At 47.1% G+C, this 26,397-nt stretch overlaps 1 long non-coding RNA gene across 1 annotated transcript in view; it reads left to right on the top strand.

Moving 5' to 3' along the window:
* The window catches only part of LOC109281892 (uncharacterized), a 56,057-nt gene that overhangs the window by 6,652 nt on the left and 23,008 nt on the right, over positions 1-26,397 (top strand). The window lies entirely within an intron of this gene.

Below are 26,397 nucleotides of genomic sequence, written 5' to 3'. Positions count from 1 at the left end.
GGTGACTGTTGCCACCTTAGTCGGGGGGGGGGAGGGCACATGCCCCCCCAGTGACAAGTCAGTGACTGGGGGGGGAGGGTCCCACCACGGCCAATCTCGCCAACTGGGGCAGGGTTGCCCAGTGGCCAATCTCACTGACTGGGGGAGGGGGCAGAGGGAGGTCCTCCCATGGCTGATTGTGAAGTGGCCGCGGCGCTCTCACCTGCCCCCCGCCCATCACCTAAGCGGCATGCATGGCCTGTCAGGGGGTGCACTGGCACTGGGGCTGAGGTGATGATTTTTAAGCATTATCAGTATTTACTTGTTTTGAAGTGCTTTATGTGGGGAGACTTATTAGGAAACCCCCTTTGAACCTATTTATTACTATTCTTCCTTCTTAGTTGTTTTGTTCCTCCTGGTTTCCACAAGTCTTCACTATCCATTCTGTGGCACTGCTTTGGTAGGCGAACATGGCTTTCTTTATACCTTTAGTTCATAGGTAGGGTTTTCTTCCCCTTTTACAGCTATTCCCATGGTCAGTTTGTTTTTTTCTCCACATCGCATGTCAAGTGTCTGATTATTAGCCAAATATGCTGGTTGGTGTGGTTTAAACAAAATAAAGGAGATGGGATTTTTCTTTACAAATCTACAGAAATAAGAAAGAAGTTAAAATTGGTTGAACAAGAGCATAGGTAGATGGATACAATGAAAAGCCTTGCTAAGTGCCCTAAACTGAAATGTACACAATATTGCTAAACCAGCTGGATTTGCATTGTGTTAGAAACCTCTCTTCTGATCCCTTTTAGAGGAAACTGCAGTGGGAGGTGCTTCTGTGAGTGTAATTCTACAGAAAGAGCGTGCCTGTGTGCAGTGCCCTCTGCTTTTCAAGTGGAGGTTCCTACTATGGTTACTTCCTTCCTTTCTTTTATAATAGAGGCTAGGTACAGACATTTAAAAAGCTGAAGGTGGAATCAATCTAACTTACGCGGTTTTCTGTCAGTGGCGTAGTTTAGATTGATAGGAACATTCACACTTTGGTTGGGGGTGGAAAACTTAGTCCAGGTTCTGCCATTCTTAAACCAGTCTACATGTGCTGAACTTCTGTTCTGTTACAGGTATAAACCAGTTTCCTATCACTTATACTGGTAAAAGTGTAATGTCTGTACCTGGCCTAAAAGTAAGTAAAAAAGATGTACTGTTTTCAGCTTCTGACATGAATTGAAGCTAAACAAGGTATTTTCCTGGTATATAAATGCATGCCTTCTGAGATTTGTGTCATTTGACATTTATCACTGGAAAGCAATAATCCCCTTCCATCACATCCCACCCAAAATATCTTGCATATAGAGGGCTAGTGATTTAATTGGAAGGTTAAATATTTAAAGCAGCATCTTTAATATGTCATTACTGGAAGAGGTCCTTGGTACATCATTGTTTGGGATATCATAGCACACATTCTTTTTCTCTCACTAAGGGGTTTTAATGCCACCTGATGCCATAATATCTGTACGCCTTCCACCTATTATTGATAGTAATAAGGACAATTCTTTTCTGAGACGATGGCTAAAATATTTAATGTAATTCAACCCCTGCCTTTGGCCACTGTGGAATAGATCCAGCACCAGTGCCTCTATAGGCATGAGGCTGCTTGGGTCCATGTGCAGTACCCATAGAGAACATTTCATTCATACTTATATAACAGAGAAAATCCTTATCGGGCAGGCTGCTTGCAGTCTTCACCAGAATGAAATATTACAGTTCTCAGAGACAAGAGTTAAAAGGGCTTCAGTAGCTTGATCCATGGCAGCAGGGTACAAGAAATTGCTTTTATCTTGACTATGCCACCTGGCACATTTGCTTTGTTATTGTTCCAAGTACTGATTGCCTGCCCTTTACTTCTTGCTGAGTGAACCTATCAAGAGCTAGGTTAGGAATCAAAGGTACAAATGAGTCCCAAGCAATTGCCCAGCAGCTTCCTTCCTTTTATGGGGAACACCAGCAGAGAAGAGTCATCTGTCATCTCCCCAACTCTGTAACTTGGGTGCAGCCCCAGGAGCCCAGGCCATGAAGTAATATCGAGGGGAATCCCTGGGCTATAGAGTGACTGCATGGCTAGCTCTATGTCATGGGTTTAAACCTGCTTCCCTGAGAGGGGAGTGTATCCTGGGGACTGGAGGCCATATAATTATAGTGTGTGATTTGGACTCTTTCTGTCTGATGCTGATTCAGCCTCAGGTTCAGTAAGGAAGCATATTGGCCCCTTCTGGCCAGTAGTGTAATGTTGCACTAAAGATTTAGAATCTGGGCCTTTTTTCTCATTTCTGTATTGCCATCAGTCAATGCTCTGCTTCCATCTCACTCAGTTCCTTATTACTTGGACTACTTGGCTGTCTGGTACTACTTGGCTGTCCAGTCCAGTACTACTTGGCTGTCCGGTACTTGGCAAGTCCAGTACTACTTGGCTGTCCAGTACTTGGCTGTCCATGTACTTGTCCTAATACTTCACACCTTCCTTCTTTCTTGGTTACTTTCTCTCCTTCCCCTCACTGTTTCCTTCACCTCAGTTTCCTTCTCTTTTACTCACTCTTCTATCTACATTCTTTCCCATAGTTCCTCCATTCTTCTTCAACCCCAACAAGGTCACCAACCAATTTCCCTCTCCCAAGGGAGGATCCACTATTCCTATATAGTTTCTCAGAACAAAACAAGGCAACAGTGGTACCCAGGGCAGCAGCAGCTCCTGACTGCTGGTGGTGGTGGCGGCTGGTTTTTTTGCATCTTCCTTCCCCAAACACCAAGTTGTAACTCTCCCCATGACAGTGTTACAGTACTACCATTCCTGACTGTCTAATCTGCTCCTCATACCCTCTGATGACAGAAATTCCACTTCTGGCCTGCTCTTGTGTTTAACTATCTGTTCAGTTGGAAAGCTTTTTCTGTGACCTACTCTGCATTTCTTTGGCTGCAGGTTGTTTTTGCTCTGTCCCCAGGGGACATGGAGAACAATGAAGTGCTTTATATTTTTGGAACTGTTATGATTTCTCTCACTCTCCCCTTCTCTAGACCAAAGAAACTCAGTGCTTTTGGTCTTTCCTCATAGGCCATTCTTATTATACCCCTTGATCATGCTTGGTGCTCTCCTCTGAACTCTCTCTAACTGGTCATACTCCTCTGGAAGTGTGAAGTCTAGAACTAGGCAGAGTACTTCAGTTGAGACCTTACTGATCCTGAGTAGACTGGTATAAGGTTACCTTGTGTGTCATACATATGGCACCTCTCTTTAAAGATCCCAATATGATGATTACTTTTCTTGCAATAGAATGACATTAACTTATGGTAAGCTCGTGATCCACTAGAACCCCATATCCATTCCCTATCTTGCATTTGTGCATTTGATAATTCCCATATAAGTATGGACTGGAAGGTGGATAGAAAATGGGCTGGATGGTCGGGCTCAAAGGGTAGTATTCAATGGCTTGATGTCTAGTTGGCAGCCCATATCAAGTGGAGTGCCCCAGGGGTTGGTCCTGGTGCTGGTTTTGTTCAATTTCTTTGTCAATGATCTGGAAGCTGAGATGGAGTGCACCCTCAGAAAGCTTGTAAGTGACACCAAGCTGGGGGGAGTAGTAGATATACTGGAATGTATGGCTAGCAGTAAGAGAGACCTAGAGAAATTGGAGGATTGAACCAGAAGAAATCTCATGAGGTTCAATAAAAACAAGTGCAAAATCCTGCACTTAGGATGGAACAGTTCCATACACCAGTACAGGTTAGGGACCAACTGGCTAAGCAGCAGCTCTGCAGAAAACAGACCTAAGGTATTACAGTCAACAATAAGCTGAATATGAGCCAAAAGTGTGTCCTTGTGAAGAAGTTTTATGGCATACTGGGCTGCAGTAGTCTGAGCATTGCTCGCAAATTGAGCAAAGCAATTATTCTACTCTATTCGGCACTTGTGAAACCACATCTGAAATACTGTGTATAGGTTTGGGGCCCCTACCACAGAAAGGATATAGACAAATTGGAGAGGGTTCAGCAGAGGGCAATGAAAATGCTTAGGGGGCTGGTGCACATGACTTCTGAGAAGAGGCTGATAGATAACTACTTTTTAGATAACTGCCATAGATAACTCCTTTTTGAGTATTGTTTTCTAACCAGCTGTGTACCCATCTTATAGGGGTTTCATCAGGACCCCATTCCTTAATTTCTTATAGGAATGTCATGTGTTACATTGTCAAAGCCTTACTAAAGCCAACATATAACACATGCACTGCTTTTCTACAATCTTCTAGGCCTGTTACCCTGTCATACAAGGAGGTTAGTTTTGGTTAACATTGACTCATTCTTTACAAGTTCAAATTGGATGTAACTTATCACTATGTTATCTTTCAGGTGCTTAAAAATAGTTTGCTTATTTGTTCCAATACCTTCCAGGAATTGAAGCACAGCTGACTGATCTGTAGCTCCCTGGGTCCACCCTTCTTCCCCTTTTAAAGACAGATTTCTGTGTTTGCCCTTTTTCAATCTTCTGGAACTTCATCTGCCCTCCCTAGTTTCTAAAAAATAATCACTAATGACTGAAATTGCTTCGGCCATTTTGCTAAGCACTCTAGGATGAAGTTCAGAAAACTTCTACTTTCCCAGTAACCTGTCCCTTCTTATTGTAGCCTGAGCACTTGACCTTTTGCCACTGGCACTGACTATATTAGCCATCTGATCACAGTTAACCAGTATATTAAAGACTGAAGCCAAAAAGGTGTTAAACACTCAGGTCTTCTCAATATTATCTGTTATTAATTTTCTCTTTACAATGAATAATGGACCAAATTTTTTACAAGGAATTCCTCTTATTTTTAATGTCCTTAAATCATGTTGTTGTCACCCTTTATGTCCCTTGGCAGTTGTATTTCAAGTTGTACCTGGGCCTTTCTTATTTTTGTCCATGCAGGCTCATGTTGTTCTTTTATGCTCCTCCTTAGTAATGTGCCCTGGTTTCCACTTTTTTACACTTCCTTCATGAATTTCAGAGTCTAAAGAGTTTAGCCAAATTGGTGCCATCTTTCCTTTGCACTGGGATAGTTTGAACTCATACACTTCATATTGTCGCCTCTCCTGAATTTCTTTTTTCCCTTAAACCTGCCTCCCATGGTGTATTACCTACCAATTCTCTGAGTTTTTTGAAGTCAGCTTTCTTGACGTCTGCTTTCTTTATTTTCTTCTAGTTTCTTATTCTGATGCTCCCCTGCGTAAGAATATCTCCTCCTCAGAATTCTATAAAATAAGGGCCAGATAAAATAAGGTCTGATGCCATTCCACCCATTAGGTGTGAAAGTGAACTTAAGTGAGTAAGTTCGATTCCTCCCTGCCCAGGTCCTTGAAAAACAGTTAATACAAAAAATGGGTGGGTCTTCCATCTGCTCCTTGCTTTTTAGTGACTCAGTCTTAAGGGAAAGATGATGATGTGTTGTAAAAGTAGTACATTGATGGACTTTCAGAACTTGAAAAGGGCAGAATAAAATCTGTAAATCTGTTTGGACATCAAATAAGTGAAATAAAATCTGGCCTTGAGTGTATAAGCAGAATTTGAGAAAAGTAACAATTACCTAAATGTACAGATGGGTGCCTAGTGAGATACAAAAAAAGACACTTAAGTGAGTTACATGCTTAAATCTCATTTATTAATTGGTGCCTAAATACTTATATAAGTTTGGTCTAAAACTATAACTGACTGGTTATGCACCCTTTGCTTCTTCCCATCTCTCCTCCATTCTTCCAGTATTTATTAACATTGTAAGCTCTTCAAGGGTTGCATTGTGTCTCCCTATGTATTTGTACCATATCTCACGATTTTTGGGGTAAATTAATACATTATAAACATAAATATTCATAAAAATCACAGTCTTACAGTCCAGACTTTCAGTTGGAGAAAGCTGCCAGCCAAGAAAATCCTGTCAGTTCCAGCACTGCAAATCAAAGTAAAAAAATAGATACTCATGTGATAACTTGAGATAATACTGGAAAGTATTGAAGGGTGAAACTCAGACTTTGGTGCTTTGTCTCAAGCTAAGCACCCAGAAGATGCTGGTAAGGTATCAGGTAATAATAATGGCAGAGTTCATGGCCAGCAGAGGATTGATTGACTGTGGATGTAATTACATACACTTAAGAAACCAACCCTTGTACTTTCAGCGTAGATCAAAATCTTTTTTATCACTGTGATGAAGCCAGTTGTCACCTGGTACAATTTATTACTTGCACATTTCATACTTTCTTAGCTGATGCGTAGTCACATTGTCCATGCTCCTTTTTGCCTGTAAACCTGGGCTGGGAATCTTATGAGAGCCCACTATAATTTTTGCTTCAAGAGGACCTAGGAATATGAATTGAATACACTAGTGATTCTCAGCCATGGTGTTGTGGCAATATTAGCACTGTTAGGTGTGCAAACGCCTACCTATGATTTGTCAGATAAACCTAGACATTTCAAATAGGAATCCATAATGCCCAAAGTATTCTGACTTGTTGTGCTCTTTCTGGGTTCTTTACAGCAGGATCGCTCTGTTATTTTTCTGCAGTTAAAAAAATGAGTGAAAGTGAAGAGCTAGAATTCTTCAAGGGATGCCATGAGTCTAAAAAGGTTAAGACCCACTGGAATACACTTTCATAGGGTATGTTGGCACTTCCTAATATCAGATGGTATCTAGCATTGCTGAAGAGTTAGAAAAATAAGTTATTTTTTAAAAGAGCTCATAACTTTTAGGTTGGGGAGGAGGGGGAATGGTTCTGATTTGTAGCAGGTCCAACATACTAGGCTAAGTAGATCTGTGTCTAAAAGCTACAACTAGCTTTAAGGAATGAGATACTCTGAAGATCTGGGACAATATGGCTAAGATTAATTGCAATGGGTACAATACATCTGGCTCTGAAGCACACTTTTTTGTGTTCTTGGGGCAGAGTTAAGGCCATTTGAGGAACCTGGACTCTGAATTCCCAGATTTTCAAATGCTTGTTTTTATATGCATCCTACACTTTCAGTTTCTTTGCTTTGATGCCCTACAAGATTTTTTTTTCTAATGCAACTGATCTTTCTTTTCAGCCTTTGGTTTTATCTTGATGACATTTTGTGTCAAGCAAATGGTATTCCTTGCTATACCAATCACTTTTGTGGCTTGAAGAGAGCCAGGGACTGAAATACTCTGTTACACCTGCCAGCTTTCCTTAGTGCCAAACACCAGAGGCTGGACTTCACCTGCTCCTCACACAATAGGATTTATAAATATATAAAACAAAGATCACCTAATCAAGGGGACTGTGAAACTCAGCAAAGTTACCTATTACTTATTAGCCAGCCAACAGTTTGGCCTGTCTGTCTCTGTCCTTGGCAATAAAACACAGATGAAAGGGAGCCGCTTATTTGGAGGCAAACTTGAAAGTACAGTAGCTATCACAGTCACTAGCCTTATCAAAGGCTGGGACAGCAATCGTAGCACTATATGGAACAAGGACACAGCGGGCTAGATGTCAAACAGTTACACCCTATGTATAAACTGCATTTACATGTCCAAGTGTGTGCCAAAACATAATGGGGAGCTAAGAGTGAATTTCAGCACATGGCGCCTAATAACAATACATACCTACATCTCAAAGCATGATATCTGGGGCAAGGTCTGATGGGGCATGGCCTCCTAGGACAGGTGAAATTTTTATGATTAGTCAGTCGGCAAGGATTAAAGAATTACTGGAGTCAAATGCTCCTGATCAGGGTCGGTATAACAGCCCTACATTGATAAAGCTCAGCTGCCTCAGACCTCTTGGTTCTGCAGAGTTGTAAGAGAAATTTTACAAGGACAAAGTTTGTTCCATGACATTTCCCCATCCAGAGTACTGCAGGAGCAGGCTTTCTTCTATTATTTACAGCTGCCCTAGTTAGTCCCTGGAAGTGTACAGGCATGAGAAACCTAACTCCATTATTTTCCCTTGTAGGTGACAATGAATAGAGAAGGCCAAAGACATATACTAAACACATCACCATGGTTCCAAGTGTCTTCCGAGGACCTAACTTAGTAAATCAGGGGCGTCAGAGATCTGGTCCATGGAGCTATATCATCCAGCCCCTGGTGCTCAACCCAAGCAGGGCCAGTCTGGGAAACCCTCCTCCACGCCTCCTCCCCCCCAAGCCAGATCTGGCACCTGCTGTGGCTGGCATGGTCACCATGTGCAGTGCAGGCCCCAGAGAGGGTGCTGCTTGTAGTGTAGACATGCCAGAGCACTTGATGGATATGACATACAAGGGTGGTGGGGGGTGGGGGAGATGCCATCACTGCTTCTGCTCACTACCTGACTGCAGCGTGGCAGGGGTGAAGTTCCCTGCTGCTGTCTGTATGAAAACTTAAAAAAAACCAAACAACTTTGGACCCCTGCTAAACCAGTTGGGGCAACTGACAACTGACGCCCAGGAAAAAGCAAACTTGCTAAATGAGTACTTTGCGTCAGTTTTTCACCAGTCCCATGGGACGGCCCTGCCCACTATGGGTCAGGGGGGCCCAGGTGAGGGAGATTCCTTGCCCTCCATCAAAGCTGACCTTATGAAGGAACACCTTGACAGGCTGGATACCGATACCTTCAAGTCAGCCGGCCCTGATGGATTATACTCCAGGGTACTCAGGGAGCTGGCAAGCATCATAGCTCAGCCCCTGGCACAGATCTTTGAGAGCTCTTGGTGCTCTGGTAAACTGCCTGATGATTGCAAGAAGGCCAATGTGGTGCCTATCTTCAAGAAAGGGAGGGAAGTAGATCCGGCAAACTACAGGCCCATCAGCCTGACCTCTATCCTGGAGAAGGTCTTGGAAAAGATTATCAAAGAGGCCATCCTTAACAGACTAGCTGACAGCAATAGCCTGAGGGATACCCAGCATGGGTTTGTTGCAGGTAGGTCTTGCTTGAGCAATCTTAGTTCCTTTTATGATCAGGTGACTTATCACCTAGACAAGGGTGAAGAGATCGACATTGTACATCTTGACTTCCAAAAAGCCTTCGATCTGATATCCCATGATCACCTCTTGGCTAAACTGGCTAACTGCGGCCTCGACCTCACCATGATCCACTGGCTGGGGAATTGGCTCTGCAGTAGGACCCAGAGGGTGGTGGTCGACGGGAACCAATTGTCTTGGTGTGCTGTGACCAGTGGGGTCCCTCAAGGCTCTGTCCTAGGGCCTATACTGTTTAACATCTTCATCATTGATGTGGACATTGGTGTGAGAAGCGGACTGGCCAAGTTTGCCTACGACACCAAACTCTGGATTAAAGCATCCACACCTGAGGACAGGAGGGTGATTCAGGCGGATCTTGACAGACTCATGAAATGGGTGGATGAGAACCTGATGGTGTTCAACACTGAAAAATGCAAGGTTCTCCACTTTGGGAGGAAAAACCTGCAGCATGCTTATAGGTGCAGCAGTGCTACGCTGGTTAGCACTACAGATGAAAGGGACTTGGGGGTCATGGTTGACCACAAGAGGAACATGAGCCTGCAGTGCGATGCTGCGGCTAGTAAAGCGAGCAAAACGCTGGCTTGCATCCATAGATGCTTCTCAAGCAAATCCCGGGACATCATTCTCCCACTGTACTCAGCCCTAGTGAGGCCGCAGCTGGAGTACTGCTTCCAGTTTTGGGCTCCACAATTAAAAAACTATGTGGAGAAGCTTGAGAGTGCAGAGAAGATCCATGCGCATGGTCAGAGGTCAGGAAAACAGACCTTATGATGAGGCTGAGAGCCATGGGACTCTTCAGCCTGGAAAAGCGCAAGCTCAGGGGTGATCTGCTGGCCACCTATAAGTTTATCAGGAGTGCTCATCAGGATCTGGGGGAACGTCTGTTCACCAGAGCCCCCCAAGGGATGACAAGATTGAACGGTCACAAACTTCACTGCAACTGATTCAGGCTGGACATAAGAAAGAACTTCTTCACTGTCCGAGTCCCCAAGGTTTGGAACAGACTGCCACTGGAGGCGGTTTAAGCACCCACTTTGAACGCCTTCAAGACATATTTGGATGTTTAGGATCCTATGATCCCTGCTAACTTCCTGACCCTGGGGCAGGGGGCTGGACTCGATGATCCTTTGGGGTCCCTTCCAGCCCAAATGTCTATGAAATCTATGAAACTTGAACAAGAAATTGCAGAAAAAGAATTCCTCCAGAAACTGGCCTTTATTAACCATTGTCTCAACAGGGATTATGGTTTCTTATTTCATTACCTCTTGGCTGCTAACTTGTTTTCCCCCAGATGCTATCTACCTAATTCATATTAACTGATCTAATAAGCCCACATATCACCCTTTTTAGTTGGGTCCTGTCCCCCTATACTTTCCTTTTCTATATAATTTTTTTTCTTTCTTCCAGTCCGTTCATAGCGTCTGATGAAGTAGGTGGTTGCCTACTAAGGCTCTCTAAACCAGTTAGTCTCTAACAGAGGTGGGCAAAATATGGCCCACAGCCCAGATCCAGCCTGCATAATGACTGCATCCAGCCTGTGGCTGCTCTGGTAGCATTCTGCATGGGGCCGAGCTCCACCCACTCCCCCTGGGGCAGCCTGCATCGTGTTCCTGCCGGTGCCAGCCAGCCTGGGCCCTGACCAGTGCAAACAGCTTCCAGTGGGGCAGTTCCTGGTGCTGCTGTGCTCCCCTTGCATCCAGCGGGAGCTGTCTACCTGAAGCTCCCCCCTGCCCACACACACCTGCCCACACACCTCCTGCCCCTGCCCCTGCCCCTACCCCTACCCTTACAGTGCTGCTCTGAGCAGGAGCGGGGAGAGAGCTTCAGCCAGGTGGCCCCTGCCCTAGGGTATGAGGCTCCAACTCTTCCAGCTGCCTTCCACCCCCTCTGCTCATCCAGAGTGATGAGCAGCAATTTGCGGGTGGGAGGTGGGCCAAAGGGAAGCTTCAGCTGGGTGGCTCCTGCTGGAGGTGAGGGGAGCAAATGCACCCAGCTGGCAAATGCACCCGCTGCCCCAAAGCTGTGCACTGGCTGGGGCTGGGGCTGATCTGGTGGGCACAGGCAGGAGTGCAGTGTGAATTGACCTGGGTGGAGCTTGACCCATATGGAGCACCATGGGGGCAGCCATGGACCAGGAGAGCTCTGCTTCATCCACCTCCACCTCCTCCCCTCACCTCTGGATAGCTCCTGGCACCCAGTACCTGGCCAGCTCCCCCTCCCCACACATGCATATATGGCTCCCCACACACACCCTCCTACAGAGCAGGATGTGCAGGGTGCGGATTGTGCCCATCCTGCACCCAAACACTGCTCCCCACCTTCCCTTACCCCATAGGGAGTTTTGGTGAGTTTTTTTGGGGGGGAGGGGATAATTACCCATCCCTGCTCTAACAGGTACCGTCCTGCCATGTTTAAATGTTGTTGTTCATTTTAGTGACACAAGTTGTCTAAGTATATTTAGTGTTCTGTGTCTTACATAACAAAATCATGAAATGTAGCAAGAAGAAGAAAGAACTTTAAATGATAACAAAGAACTGGTAGATTATCCTGAATATACTTTGGTCAAACAACACTGGGTCCAGGGACCAGAACCCTAGGACTTCACTTTATGGAGTTGCATAGCAAGGGAAATGAAATAACTCTTATGAAATGGGGGTGATAAAGACTGGTACCATGCTGGATATGCAAGCTGACATTTTTTTTTCAAATTATTTTTCTAATCAGGGTTTGGAAGCTGTGAGGAGCACTTCAAACTTGCCCTTTTTGCTCTCTTACTGGCTCTCTAAAGAATAGCCTGTTAAGTTCAGGTTCTTGTTCCTTATCTCTCAGGTGCTAAATACCCGAGGCCCAGCATAACTAAAAAAGGTTCCAGTCAACAACTCTGCTTCTCTGTTAGAATGGAATTGGATATAAACCTCATGTTGTAGAAAAAAGAACTTTCTTGAATGTCCAGGAGGTGAGAGAAGTAGTTAGTTGTGTTAGTCTGAAGTCAGGAAAGAGACACAGCAGGGTGGCATCTTAGGCTAAGCACAGGCATTCAAGGGTTGTGTCTAATGAGATGCTGTACTGTGAAGTAGAGCAGCTTACTGCATGGTAAGCATCCATGTCTACATGTGCACATGCATGTCACACAGTAAACTGTGCTACTTATGAATAAATTTGCTACCTGCAAATGCAAATAGCTAATTTACTTACGAGTAGTTACTGCACAGTAGTGCATGTGTAGACACCAACCAGAAGCAAATTTGCTCCTGGTCAGCCCTGCCACTAGGGGGCTAGCCTCAGGCTAGCTTCAGGGTCCCAGGGCTGGGAGCCTCACCTGCTCCAAGGGTAGGCCGGCTTCAGGGAGTGAGGGTCTGTTTACGTGAGGTCAATAAAGTGTTTTTCTGAGAACTGTCCACAGTGGAGTGGGGGTCCATGGGCAGCTGTCCAGGTAGGCTACAATGAGGAGTGCAGGAGGAGGTGGTAGGCCAGCACCTCTTGCACCCGATGCCCTGAGCCCTGCTGGTGGATGTGCAGCTCACCTGGGGCCTTGGCAGGGAGGGGGATCTACTACTGTAGCTGCTGCAGCAGCTGGTGCTCCTGCTGCCAAGTGTCCTCTACCCGCTGCACCTCCTCCACTCCAGCCTCATTCAACAGATCCCCTTGAGCCTTGCAGATGTTATGGAGCATGCAGACTGTGATGATGACCTGGTGATGTTGGCTTTAGCGAACTCAAGGCAGGAGGTGAGGGTGTGCCAGTATCCCTTCAACTAACTGAAGGCATACTCTACAAGGGCATGGGTCCAGCCCAGGCACCTGTTGGAGTGGGCCTGGTGGGAGTCCAGGTGGCAGATGTAGGGCAGCATGAACCAGGGGATGAGTGGGGAAGTGGGGACCCTGATGAGCAGGGGAAGGACCACCGTGGCACCTGGCTGGAGGTCTGGCACTTGCAGTGTGAATTGCCCACTCAGTACCAGGCCTGGCAGGGCATGAGTCCTGGAAGACATGGGTGTCATGGCCGCTGACCACCCAGCCAGCACTCACATCGGTGAAGGTGCTGTGGTGGTTGATGACAGTCTAGAGAATGACAGAGTGGAAGCCGCACCAGCTGTCATAGGGGCGGTCACCATGGGGTGGATAGGTGATGGGGATGTGGGTCCTATCCAGGGCTCTGAGGCACTGGGAGAATCCCAGGGCATGGAACCCCACCACCACCACCAAGGGGTCATGCATGCAGAACACTATGTGCCCCAGAACATCTTGGAGGGCACTACACATCCCCAGGACAGCCTCCCTGGTGGCGGCCTTGCTCATGCCAAAGAGGTGGCCAATGTAGCACAGGCTGGTGGGCATGGCCAGCTTCAGCAGGGTGATGGCCCACTTGGTGTCTGCAGGGAGGCACTGCCACAATGCGGTGTGCTGCCACTCCAGGTGTAGGTGGAGCTGCTTCAGGAGATCCAGGAAGGTGGCCTGGGTCATGTGAAATGCCTCCAGTCACTGCTCATTGCCCCAGGTGGCCTGGATGATGTGGAGCCACCAGTCTTGGCTGGCTGGGAAGGCCCAGAGGCAGAAGGGCTGGAGGCCCAGGAAGGCATGAACGGCCCTGGTGGTGGCATCCAGGAGCATGTCGTTGGTGCCCCTGCTGGGGTCCAGGTGGCAGCTGTGCAGTGGCTGGGGCCCTAGGATGGTGCAGTGAGGCCAGCCAGATGATTGCTGAGAGTGGGGGAGCTGGCAGGGCCCAGAAGTCTGTGGGCCAGATGGTAGTTGCTGTGGTGGGCCAGCAGGGCTAGCATGATGGGCTGGGGATACTTACCAGATGAGGAGTGGATGGCAGGGGACTGGCAGGACTCATGGGGGCCAGGGGATCTGTCCCAGGAAAGCTTTGGTGCCAAGTAACCCCAGAGGGGAGATGGCAGCAAAGAAATGGTGAATGGGGAGGAGAGCAGGGAAGATGCCACTCAGCAGGGCAGCGGGATCACTGCTTCCTAGTTAATGAGGTAATTAAAAGCAGTGATTACCAACTGTAGCCAATGCACAATAAAACTTTATACCTTGTTAACCAACTCCTGGGTGGTTTGTGGTGCTTTAGCCCCCCAGGGATTAGCATCTAACCATTTTTCCCATCTTCAGAGTCATGGCAGGTGAGACCCTGAGGGGAACAGCGAGCGCAGCAGACACACACCCACAGTACCTCTCCTTTTGCTGCCCATTTAGACTTGTCCAAGCATGCGGGCACGGTGGCCCTTTCAAAGCTTTCTAAGAATGCGTCAGGATCATCTTCTGATGTCATTTTCAGAATTTGCAAATCCACCAGACTCTGATTAACTATTTCTTGCTGCTTCATCAACTGCTCATCTAGGGCCATCCATCAAGCTGTCTGTTGCTGCTGTTGCTGTAAAATTTGATCTATTAGATTTAAAGTCTGTTGTGTAGCCTCTGCACCGTCCATGGCCCCCATCTGGGGTTCCATTCCTCCACTGCGAAGCAGGGTCAGTTCATCCTTCCCGGCCAATGCACCAATTTGTCACTGGTATGTGTTGTAGGGCTTGGGTCCCCTCTTGACTGGTGCCCTACTCACTGGCGACAACAGGGTGGGTCCCTGTGTGAGTGCCACCTGTGTGTTCTGGTCGCTGTTCCTTCTCACAGTGGCAACACATAGGGGGTGCACGGGGGTGCACGTGCACCCCCTGAGAGCACCGGTGCTTAGGCGATGGGCAGGGGAGGCAGGCGGGAGTGCCGGTACCCCCCCTGCAAGTGCCGGCTGATCATTGCAGCTGCTCCCAGAAGCAGCTGCAGCCACTCCTGGAAGTGGCTGCAGCGATAGGCCATTGCAGGATTGGCCGCGGGGGGGTCCCCCTGGGCAGCCCAACTGGCTGTGGGAGGTCTCCCCAGGCAGCGGGACTGGCTGCAGGGGGGCATATGCACTGCCTGACTAAAATCTTATCTTCTTGGGAGACAGTTCCCAGGTGGTGACTCTCTGGATCCCACACCCTGGTTTCTTCATGGGGTTCCACCCTCCCCTTTATCCCACTCTTACTACATTCAGGGCCTGAACAGAATTTGGTGTCTTGAGGTCTCTGTCACAGATGATACCCTCTCATCTGTAAGTCAAGTGGTCTTTAGTATGAGCCCAGACCAGCGGTTGAATCCTTGTAGGCCCTCTCTTGTGCCTTGATTTACAGTCAATAACCATCTCAGTCCTGAGATAATAGCTCTATCATGAAGAAGCCCACAGGTGAACTGTATCAAAAACTATCAGCGTCTGCTTCTGTGTGACCCGGGGCATTTTTCCAGGCCCACCTACTCCTGGTTTGGAGCCTCTTGTCCCTTTTTTTCAGTTATCTGGGGTCAGCAGACCCTCAAGTTCCTTGCTTCTTTCCAACAGTATTACTGGGGCATCCTTGAGTGGGTTGCCACCCCTGTCTGACCTGAGTCTGGATCCTTCCCGGCTGCTTCTGCTGCCACTCCAGCCACCCATGTTGACATCCTTGATTGGATTCCGTCTGGGTGTGCTGTCATTGCTCAGTGCTGCCATACCACTGGCTGCTCTGCCGCCTAGCTCAGCTCCAGCCTTCTGCTGGGGCCCTTCTGCGGCATGCCTCCACCGTGGAACACTGCCCTCTCTCCCTGGCCTCTGTGCTGCGCATCACTCTCCCTTGTCACTCAGTGGCATCCCACGGCCCCGCCTCTGGGGCCTTTCTGCCAGATGCCTCTCCCACAGGGCTCTGCCTTAGCTCAGGGGTTTGCCTGCTTCTTCCAGCTGTGGACCTCTCTCCCATTCCCAGGGTTTGCTCGCTGCCACTCTCCCTCCCATGTGGCCCTTTCCCTCTGTCCTGTTCCACCTCCTGGTGTCCTCCTCCATGAAATGCTCCACAGCCTGCCTTTTCACAGCCCCACTCTCCTGGCAGGCCCTGCCCCTTTTGCCCCCTGATCTGCAGGGTCACGGGGATCTGGAAGCAGTGTGGCAGAGCCTTCTGTGCTGAAGTCAATCCACTGCTGGTGTTTGCTGCCTCTCCTACAGTGAGTGATTGCAGGAGGGAGCATTGGGGGCTGTCTCTTCCCCCTTCACAGATGAGCAGGGCCAGAGGGCTTTGAGTGCCTGTGCCTTAGCATTGGGCCATGTGTCTCCTACCTCGGACTCCTCTGGCCCTGTCACAGGCAGCGCTGTCCACAGCACAGGCTGCCCAGGCACTGTTGCACTTCCCTTCTCCTCACCTAACCCTTCCCACAGAGGCATTCACTAGGGTGTGGGGGAATGCGGTGCAAGGAAGAGATTTGACTTAGTTTAAAATGTTGTGGTTGCCAAATTTTTCCTGTGCTCCATGCCTCTGGGAAGGCTGCAACCATATGTGATAGCACCTGCTCTGGAACAGCCGCAGTCTCTGTGTGGGGAACAGTGTCCCAGGGCTTCCCTGTGTCTCCTCCTCCTCTGGCGGAGTTCCTGCAGGCGACTCCCCCAGGACATCCATGGTCCCAGGGGAGTGGGGGTGTTGACTGCCCCTGTTCATGCCAAGTAAGTGGCACAGGGCCTTGTAGAATAGCATGCTCTGCCTCCAGCACACAGACCGCTTTGTAGCATCAAGCACACAGTGATAATATTTATTCATCAATGTGGTCTTGGCAAGGCATTGGGACCAGTTTCTGTTGTGTCCCCACGTATGCTTCTGCTGGTTGATGCTCCTGAAACATCTCTGATTGCATGCCCTATTTGGAGCTGCCACTGGATGTCTTCCTCACCCCAGATGGTGGTGAGATCTTTTATTTCCATGTAGTCCCAGTTCTGTCCCCAGGTTTGGCTGGTGGCAGCAGACAGAGCAGGTTTGTCCATAGTCAACAGTAGTCCATGGGGTCTTGGTGTCCGTGGGTGGGTGGAAGGCTGGAAGGGTGGATGGATGGATGGATGGAATAGCAGTGGATATGCAAAGGTGCATTTGGGGCACATGGCTGTTGCTCTCACTTCAGAGGCTTGTGGCCACTGCTCCTACATCACCTGAGCTCTGCTGCTGAGGTCACCTCCAAAATCCCAAAATTCCGAGCGGCTTTCAGTAGATGCCCCGTGATTCTGGCAATGCCACATACACTGCTCAGGCTATAAAATTTCGGGGTCCTCCAACCCCAAATCTAGGAGGCAACTGGCCATGCCCCACATGTGTGTCTGTTTGCCCCAGCTTGGAGGTTCAGTGCCCCTCCACCCACATCCTCCCAAGTGCTCTAACAGTACAGGTATATGTAGCTGTAGCCAAAAAATCCTTTCAGCATGCCACATGCCCGTGGCCTGGGTGCTGCAGAGCCCACAGGGTTGGCTCTGTGCATGCTGAGAGCTGATCTCCTGTCCCCTGATTCTTGCTCACGGTGGGGGCCATGCTGGAGTCTGCATGGCAGGGTGCATGGCCCTGGGGCTGCCTGGAATGAGGTGCAAGGGACAGGATTTTGTGGGCCTGTACCCCTGTGCTGGGCCTTCTCATAGGCTGTGTCAGGTCTGCAGGGTGACTTCATGATGGGATGGCAGGGTGGGGCATGGGCTGGATAGGAGGGTGGCCTATTGCTTGGTCTGATGCATGGATTGAGACCCCTTAACCCTGTCCCTCCCCCTCCCTGTCAGGGTGCCCATAATATGGTTGGCCATAATCTGAATATAATAGATGAATGATTGCACATGTGCCTTGTGCACAACAAAGGTAAAATTAGGTTGAACTAAGAATGTTTTATGAGCAAATGTACAAAGGATCCAAGGTTTCTGGGACTTCATGTCTGTGAACTGGATTCATGAGTTTCTGGACCTGCATCCTGTACTGAGCACAGGCAACGTAAATGCTTCTCCCAATCTGCACATATACACATGCATTTGGTTTCCCCAGACAAGCTGGGACATAATGATGCTACATATTAGTATGTGTAGGTGTGCTGTTGTACATTTTGGGCATGTTCAAGTATATTTTTTTATAATAATAGGAGTCGGGGTTCCTGTCTACACAAGGGATTCTGTAACAACTTTTGAACAGTACAATGTATTTTGACAGTGTAACAAAACTATTAAATGCCTTGGTAGAGGCTGTGGTTACAGGGCATTTTCATCACTAAACTTATCTTGATGCCATTCTGAACCAGGTTGAATAGTCAGGAGTTAAACATGATTTTATGTCAAAAGCCTCACGTCCATTAAGAAACTTGCCCATTGCCAGAAATCAGTGCAGATGAATTAGTTCTTAAGAGATAAGAAACGGCCCTAGTTTCTTTGAGCCTAAAATAGCAGCTGAACCGCATTTGGCATTCAGTCAACTGCACCCATGTCAGTATACAATAAGAGAAATTCAGCAATAAGCAGTTTTCTTTGTGTGCATGGATCTATGCTAACCAGAGGGTGGACATGAGTGGGTCTGGGGACAAAAGTTTCACTGACTCTTGTCAGTGACAGCCTTGAGAAGGAATGGTCCAATGCTTGGGCAGACCAGACAAGCTCTGAATAAGACTAGAGCGCTGCTCTGTGGGGGAGGAGCAGGGTGAGTGGGGTACTGCAAAGCCCCATGGGCTGCCAGCAAAATGCAACCTAACATGAATTGTGATGGTACAGATGTTTGTTATAACACTGTAACCTACAGCACTGAAGTCTGATACCACATTCAGTCCAGGTAATATTGGAGCAGGATCCACCATTTTTACAGTGTTCTGTGTGCCCAGGTCACCTGTTTGGTTACAGCTATAGAGTACTTTCTGTGTGCTTACCATGCAATAAGTATAATGTCTGTACCTGGCCTTGAAGACTAACTCTCACACTCACAAAAGCTTATGCCTTTGAGCCTTTGGCTAAGGACAGACATTACACATAAAACAGTTTAAGTGATCAGAAACTGGTTTAAATCTGTAACAGAACAGATGTTCATTGCACATAAACTAATTTGAAACTGGCTGAAACTGGTTTGAGATAAACCTGGTTGAATGTAGTATCAGACTTAACTGATTTGGGTCAAACTGGTTTATTCAATATCTGTCCCAGGCCCCTTGATGGTTTAAGATAAACCAGACTCCCTCAGTGTCCTGGCATGTTCTCGGGGCTAGGTGGGGCTCCCTGTTCCACAGCAGGACTGGTCCCTCCCCTCTGCTCCCTGGCTGGAGCTCTGACAGAGACTGCAGGTACAACAGGGTCTGCCTCGCTTACCCCTGCCCTATCCTCCCCCACCCCATTACTGCTCTCTGCTCAAGCAGGAATGCCCCGCTTTCTCCCTCCCATCTCCCACAGCACAGACCCCAGCCCCACAGACCCTAGGCATGTGGTATGCTAGCTAATGCTGAGAACTGTCTGTGTGTGTGTCTCCAATTTCACTGGGACAGGCAGATAGAACAGTGACCGTTTAGGGCTTTTTGGAGCTAATTAACAGGCCAGCTGGTAAGCTGTTTAAGAAGAGTTTGAACTAATGAAGAGAGGCTATTGTTTTGCTGATGGGGTGATAAACACTGTTATTAGCCCCCTGCTGGCTTGCTTATGTGTCAGTTTGCTGCAGACAGTATAAAGAAGCAAGGAGGGAGATTGAAAAGCTCTGTATTATCAATAGATGCATACACTGCATGCCCCCCGCCCCTGCTTGTCTCATAGTGCTAGCAGAGGGTTGGGGTTTGGCAACACTTTTACCCCTTGAGCAGTCAGTGGGGAAAAGCCTGGGTGCAAGCAGATCTCCCTATCCAGAGGTCCTGTCGGGGTCTGGTCACACCCCACCTTGAAGGGAAGGGAGGGCTGCTCTAGTGCCCCCCAGCTTCTAGTCTGAGCCACTGCAGGCATGTGCCTGAATTTCCTCAATCCAGAGAGAATGTCTGTCCAGTTACAAACCAGTTCCACCTAGCCAGGTTAGACTAACCTGCAAAGATTGAATCAATTCAGGCTCAGGCTTTTTGAATGTCTGTCCCTAGCCCTAGAATTAGTTTTTAACATCCTGCTCTGCCTTCTGCTCAAATATCCACAAATAGAACTGGTTGGCCTCTTTTTATTTTGTTATTGTTGTACCATCAGAAAGATTTGGTAAAAATAAAAATAATAATTAAAATTAAAAGCCCCCCCCCCCCCCCAAAATACCATGGAAATTTTAAGTTTTGTTATGTGAAAAATTTGAAAACCAAAAATTTTGGAATAAAAACAAGATCTCTTTATTTGGAAATGCATCTGCCAGTACCTTGCTGGCTTTGTAGTTTGGAAGCCTAGTGCTTCCACTTCTTTCTTTTTCCCCACTGGACTACATATTCAAGGACTCAACATTCTTCCTGGAGAGAAGAACTGAGAAAGAAGTAAAGAACTACATGTGACAAATGCTAGTCATCTCTAAAGGTGTAGAGATATTTTGGTAAAAAGCACAGTGAAGAACCTGATCTGAATAGTACATTGGTTTGTTTAAAGTTATGTGGGTGAGTTATCTGTAAACTAATAGATTAATTAAACCAAATTTACCTTGCTTAAAAGTTCAGTTGTCTTACCAGTGAAAGGTACCAGTTTGGCTTGATCTACCTTTGGCTGTATCTGCCATGTTACGTTTCCCCCTTAATTCCCCTTGCCACTATGCCTTTAATTAGTCTTTTACTCAAAATTTGTTCAGTAACCCTGAATACTACTGAGGTCAGACTAACAGGTCTCTGGTTGGTTGGATAACTTTTTCACCCTTCTGCTTAAATGTAAGTAATATTTTTGCTATTTTCCAGTCATATCATAAAAGGGAGATGTAGGTAGCCACATTAATGTGAAGGCACCAGGGTAGTGCCTTCTAGAGTGACTAAACGAGAGATGCATGAGCTTTTGGAAGCAACAGTTTACTTCATCAGTTGCTATGGAGAGACTGCTGTTTTGAGCTTGAAATGAGTCAAGATAGTGTCAAATCAAAACAGCCAGCAAAATTTTGCACAGCCTTTCCAGATACCCCAGCTGCCCCTTTAACCAATTTAAATATCCCTATTGCTTATCACAGGGGGAAAGACCCTCCTCCCCTGTGGGAATCCCCTTCCCAGGCAACTCACAACTGGTCAAGGCTGGTCTCCTTCCTCCCGTGAGGTGCCTTCTCCCTCAGCAGGGGGTCCTCAGTTCCTCAGTGCTCTCCTGGCCTCTGGGCTGCTTGGGGCCCTGCGCACCACTCCGTGCACTGTTGGTCCTGCCTTGTGCCAGGGATTGGAGACCCGAGCCGCCTGGTGTGGTGCCAAGGTCTCGGCCCACTCCTGGCCCCCCCATGCGCCGGCTGCGCACTGCGTGCCCAGCCTCACACTGGGGTTGGGGACCTGAACTGCCTTTTGCAGTGCCTGGATCTCAGTCCACTCCTGGATCCTCTGTGCGCCAGCTGTGCACCAACTGCCTGGCCTCGGGCGGGGTTGGAGACCTCACCCACCTTGTGCAGCTCCTAGGGTCTCGGTACCTCTCGGACCCTCTGTGCACCAGCCACGCACTGACTGCCTGGCCTCATGCCGGGGGTTGAAGACCCGAGCCACCTTCTGCAGCTCCCAGGGTCTTGGTCCCTCTGGGACCCTCCATGCACCACTGACCAATGCACTGCTCACTGCACTCCCCTGTGGCGGGGCTGGGGGACACAGTTGCCTCACAGTTCGATGAGGAGGCTTCAGGCTCTTCTGGGGCAACAACTCTGCCCCGCTGGCCAGCTCTGCCAGTTCTTCTTTGCCCTCTCCTGAGTCCCTCCACACAGCCACTCATGTGCTGGGCATGCTGCCTTTTTATTCCCTTGGAATGCCCCACCAATCACTTTAAACATCTCAGAACTCAGCATGCTGGGCTGCTGCTGGCAAGCCCGCCACATAAATAATAAGCAGTAATTTGAGTGTGAAAGATAGAGAAGGGGTAGGAAAAGGGAGCAGTACTGAGAGGCAAAGACATGGGGAGATCTAGGATTTTGAAAAGTGGGGCTGCAGATGGTGTGGCACATCATCACATATGACACAACACATTTTTTCTCCAGTTAAAGATAAACTAGATGTTTTACTGATATGCTATAGGGTTAGTGCTATAAAAATATGGCTATTGAAGTGTGCACTAAACCAGATTATATATAAAGTTAAAAAAATCATGAAAACCTAGTCAGTAAAGAGTCAAAAGATAATGTTTCATTAGCCCTGTTTACATCTCTTATTCAGATTTATAAAACAAAATCTAGTCCTCTTGAGCATCTTGACAGTGCCTCCGATATTCCACTGAAATTAATTTCTACACCTGTGTTAATACTACCACATGTTAGTAAAGATTTTTAGCTAGAGCTAAAACCAGTCTGCAGAGCTGAAAAATGGCTATCCAGGCGTGACTAACTGATAGCAACATTGCAGAAGAAAGGACGGTTTGAACAGTGGAACATCAAGACCATTAAAAAGAACAGAGGGTTGTTAACACCTGTGGAGTGAAGAGGGATTAACAGGAATCAGGGTGCCAAGAAGCCATGAAATGAACCACATAGCCAATTGACTTTCTCAGCGCTGTCTAAATAGAAATGTGAATAGAAATGTGACTGCCCCTCCCAGGGTGCTGATTTTAAAGTTTGGGTGAAGCAGGAATCAAAGCGGGGTGCAACTGCACCACTGCACTCCTCCTGGATTCACCTCTGGGCAAAGATGGGTAGAAGAGGGAAAAACAAAGCAGTTGGCCCAGGGGGCAGAAAGAGATGTTGGCTGACGTTTCTTTGTGTTGCCACAAAAATTTTTATGGCGCACAAATGGTGAGCAAATGGATGTTCCTACCCTTTGACATACCACATAAGAGGAAAACTAGTGTCATAATAGAAGTAGTAGTAGACTTCTCTCATGGGGGGAGGGTTCAGGCTGTCTGAGCTAGCTGCTCATACTTTCTAGCTATCCCGAGCAGGTACTCTGGGAGATTGAGGGCGCCTCAAGTCCCCAGACTGCCAGCCTGGCTTTCCCCACGTGCAGAGAGGCACCCTGGGAAATCTCAGGCCACCTCTCCATAAGTGGGGAAGTCGGAGTTCCCTGCTCACCCAGGTCTGTCCCTGGCAATCCCAGGAGTGACTCTGGGTGAGTGGGAAAAGCCCCGCTTTCCCTGCTGACCTAGACTTACTCCTGGGATCACCAATGGGGCTTTACCCACTTGCCCAAGACTGCCTCTAGAGATCACATTGCCCCTTGTCCTGCACCATCAATGGGTAAGGCAAGGGGCAATGTGCATTTTGCCCAGTGAGGCATATCAGCTGTGCCATGACACATCGTGGCATAATTGATCCACTTATTTGCTGACATCTATTTCTAGCTATAGAGCGATACAGGGATTATAAAAACTAATCCAAGCAATGGGGTAAGAATCCATAGTCTCTGTTTAACCCAATCCAGTTTGTAGATGATTTCTTGTTCTTCAGTTTCCCATTCAAGTTGGTTTTTAACTCAGTTTGACAGATCCATTACAACAACTTTCAACTAGTGGATTTGCCAGTTCTTTCAGTATTTGGGGATGTAGATTTTCCACCTTCCTGCCCCTCTCCCACTTCCCTATTTGGACAGCATTCTGCACTCTCATCCTACTTTTGCTCCTATGCACAACATCACTGCCCTTACTGAAAACTGAGAAATCGTATTAATTTATCTTCTGGGCTGCACCTAGTTTATTTTTAATTTCTACCCCAGCCTAACTGTATAGAGATCCCACACTTTTTTTTTTTTTTTAATTTGCAAAGTTAAAGAAGCTTTTACTGTTTGTTCAGCCTTCCTTCCAGTGGTTCTCACTTTGCTCTTTCCAAGACATAGCTATCTTTGCTGATCACATCCTTGGACCTGTTTGTTGCTTCCACCATGTATCCTTTTGATATAGAGTTTATTCATGCAGTTAGATGCTGATTAGGTTACAGATAAGGTGCTAAGGAAGAAGAATCAAGGCAGTACCCTCAGGACCTATATATGTACAGTTAAGGATACAAAATACATTTAACTCACATTAATGTGATAAGTATGGCTGCTTGGGTGTGTCTTCCTAAACTACTTGAGTGTATGCACTTTGGTCTGACCCTCCCACTCTAATCTATGGCTAAATTATGGCCTGAGATGAATGACTCAAGTTTCTCATCAAGCCAGTGGCAGTTGTGTACATAATCCTGAACCTGGCCCTTAGTGATCATAGTTATGTTGACAAAAACCAAAGCCAGTTAAGATGACCTTGAGGATCTTTCCTTTGTCACTGTGAACAGCCAGGGCCAATGTTGTTGTCTTTACTAGTTGAAATCCAAGTAATTTCACAGAGGTCATTGACGTCACTTGGGTTTGATCCTGGGAGCAGAATCTAGCCATAAATCTTTAATCATGACTCAGATACATAATTAGGTAACAAAACCAGTCCTGAAAGGTGTGTGAGACCTAGGATCAAACTTACTTCATCAGCCTTAGAACTTTTGTCAGGTGTCTGAATACACATATAATTAATTAGTTACTGTTTATATAGGATGTTGAATGCATAAAGCCCTACCTACAAGCTAAGTGTTATGAGCAAGAGTGTTCTGTACTGGTGAAAGTTACCACAAAAGCAGCTGAATGAGCACTACAGCAAAAGATCTAAGGTATGGGATGGACCATCAGAACAATCATATCAATAAAACAATATCTCTTACTGGTTACACCCAACTCTGCCATAGCAACATCACCTGAGCAAAATTCCTGCCTGGAATTGTGCTACACAATGACTGGAGTGGTTGCAAGCACAGGGCTTAATTGTGCCATATAAACACAGCTTACAGGAATGGGTCCTGTAGCTTTCCACTGCAGGGTACATACGAGAGAATCCTGCATCATCCAGGACCAGATCTTGATGCCCCTTGCTCACAAAGCAGCTCCTTGTTGCAGTAGCAGGAAGGTGGCCCAAGCATGTCCAGCAGCTTTGGATAGCATACTTCCTCACAGCCAGATACTGATGCTTTTGTTTATCCTGGCTGTCTCCCTGACTTATGGCTATCCCCAGACAAGTGCATATGTGCAGTTTGCAGTGCTGCAGACCCACCTGTGGCACTGCAAAGCATATGTGCTACAAATGCAGGCATTTGCTGCACTGCTAATTTGCAACACAGCAGGGTCTTTTGACTCTGGGAGATCCCGGTGTCAAAAATACCTGTGGCAGAAAAAAGTGGGGCAGTGCACATGGCGGCAGTGTGCACCACCCAAAACCGGAGCCTGGCCAGTCGGAGTCACACTCCAGCTGCTGGCTAGGCTCTGTGCACCCAGATTGCCACCACTGGAGCCCTGGGCAGCCCCTAGGACTTAAGTGCCTTTGTCTCTCAGCTTTACCTGTGGCACAACAAGGGTGTTTTTGATATTTTGGGCATTATGCCTGGTAGTTGTGCATGAACGTTCTTCCTGGAGTTTTTAAGAAGGATGGCATGTACACAACTGCCATCTGTCTAGGATGGTTTAGACAGGGATGCTCCAGCCTTGAGTAGGGGGTCGGACTAGATGGCCTCCTGAGATCCCTGTCTTGTCCTTCCTTTCTATGACTTTATAGCTCTATGCCAAACAAGTAGCAACAGTCATCATAGTTGCAGCCTACTGCACCAGGGATCTGGGTTAGACCAGGTAAAGGATGAACCTCTCTCAATGTGTAAATTGTCTCAGGATCACCTCTGTGGCTTTCCCCTGTTCCCTCAAGCACACAGCTTGTAAATGGAAATAGTGCTTGCTATACACATTTCCCCAGGCTTTAAGTAACGCATCAGCTAAGGTACCATGTTTGCATCAACCATTATACTTGACTTTTCTGACAACCTGAGAGTCCTGATTTCTCTCTCAGTACATAGTTACTTAAGCCAATATTTAAAGCTTGTGCTAACAACAGGACATGGCTCATATACAGCTGGTGGTAAGCTCAAATACTCATCCAAGTTGTAACACGGGGTCAAACCTAGTTAAGAGGGTTGCACTTTTGCTGGGAAGGGTACTTGGCTCTGTTCTACAGTGTTGCTATTGGGGAAACTCACAACCAATTTGTCATCAAGTCATCCTCAAAGGAGCCATCCTTTCCCTTTTTCTCCAAAAATATTGAGAAAAAAGACAACTACCTTAGAAGTATACTGAAATAATGATACTCTTTGGTCCTCCTTTGCAGGACTATGAAGCGGTACTACTGTAAGTGTGGCTCGGTAGCAATTATTTTCCCCACAATTGTCAGATTTCTGGCAACAGACCAGAGCCCAGAAAGTTTTAGGACAGGAAATTTTGAATTGCTAAAAACTGCAGATGTTCTGGATTTTATGTTCCCATTCTCTGACCAAAAAAGTGCATCGTTTTGTTGTTTTCATTAATTTCTTTTTTTATTCATCCTAAAACTTGACTAGTACTAAATTGAAAACTTATCAATATCCTTTTCCCCTCCCCATTTTTCTTTCTCCATTTTTCTTTCCTCTTTTCTCTCCTGTGTCTGACCTATTCTGTGGATACTACCATGGTAACAAACTTCATAGAATTATCACAAATGTATAAAGCTTCTTCTTTC

The sequence above is a fragment of the Alligator mississippiensis genome, chromosome 4 (genome assembly GCF_030867095.1).
Source record: "Alligator mississippiensis isolate rAllMis1 chromosome 4, rAllMis1, whole genome shotgun sequence".
Lineage (NCBI taxonomy): Eukaryota > Metazoa > Chordata > Crocodylia > Alligatoridae > Alligator > Alligator mississippiensis.
Note: the sequence above shows the minus strand (reverse complement) of the source record. Positions and strands in the feature narration are given on the sequence as shown.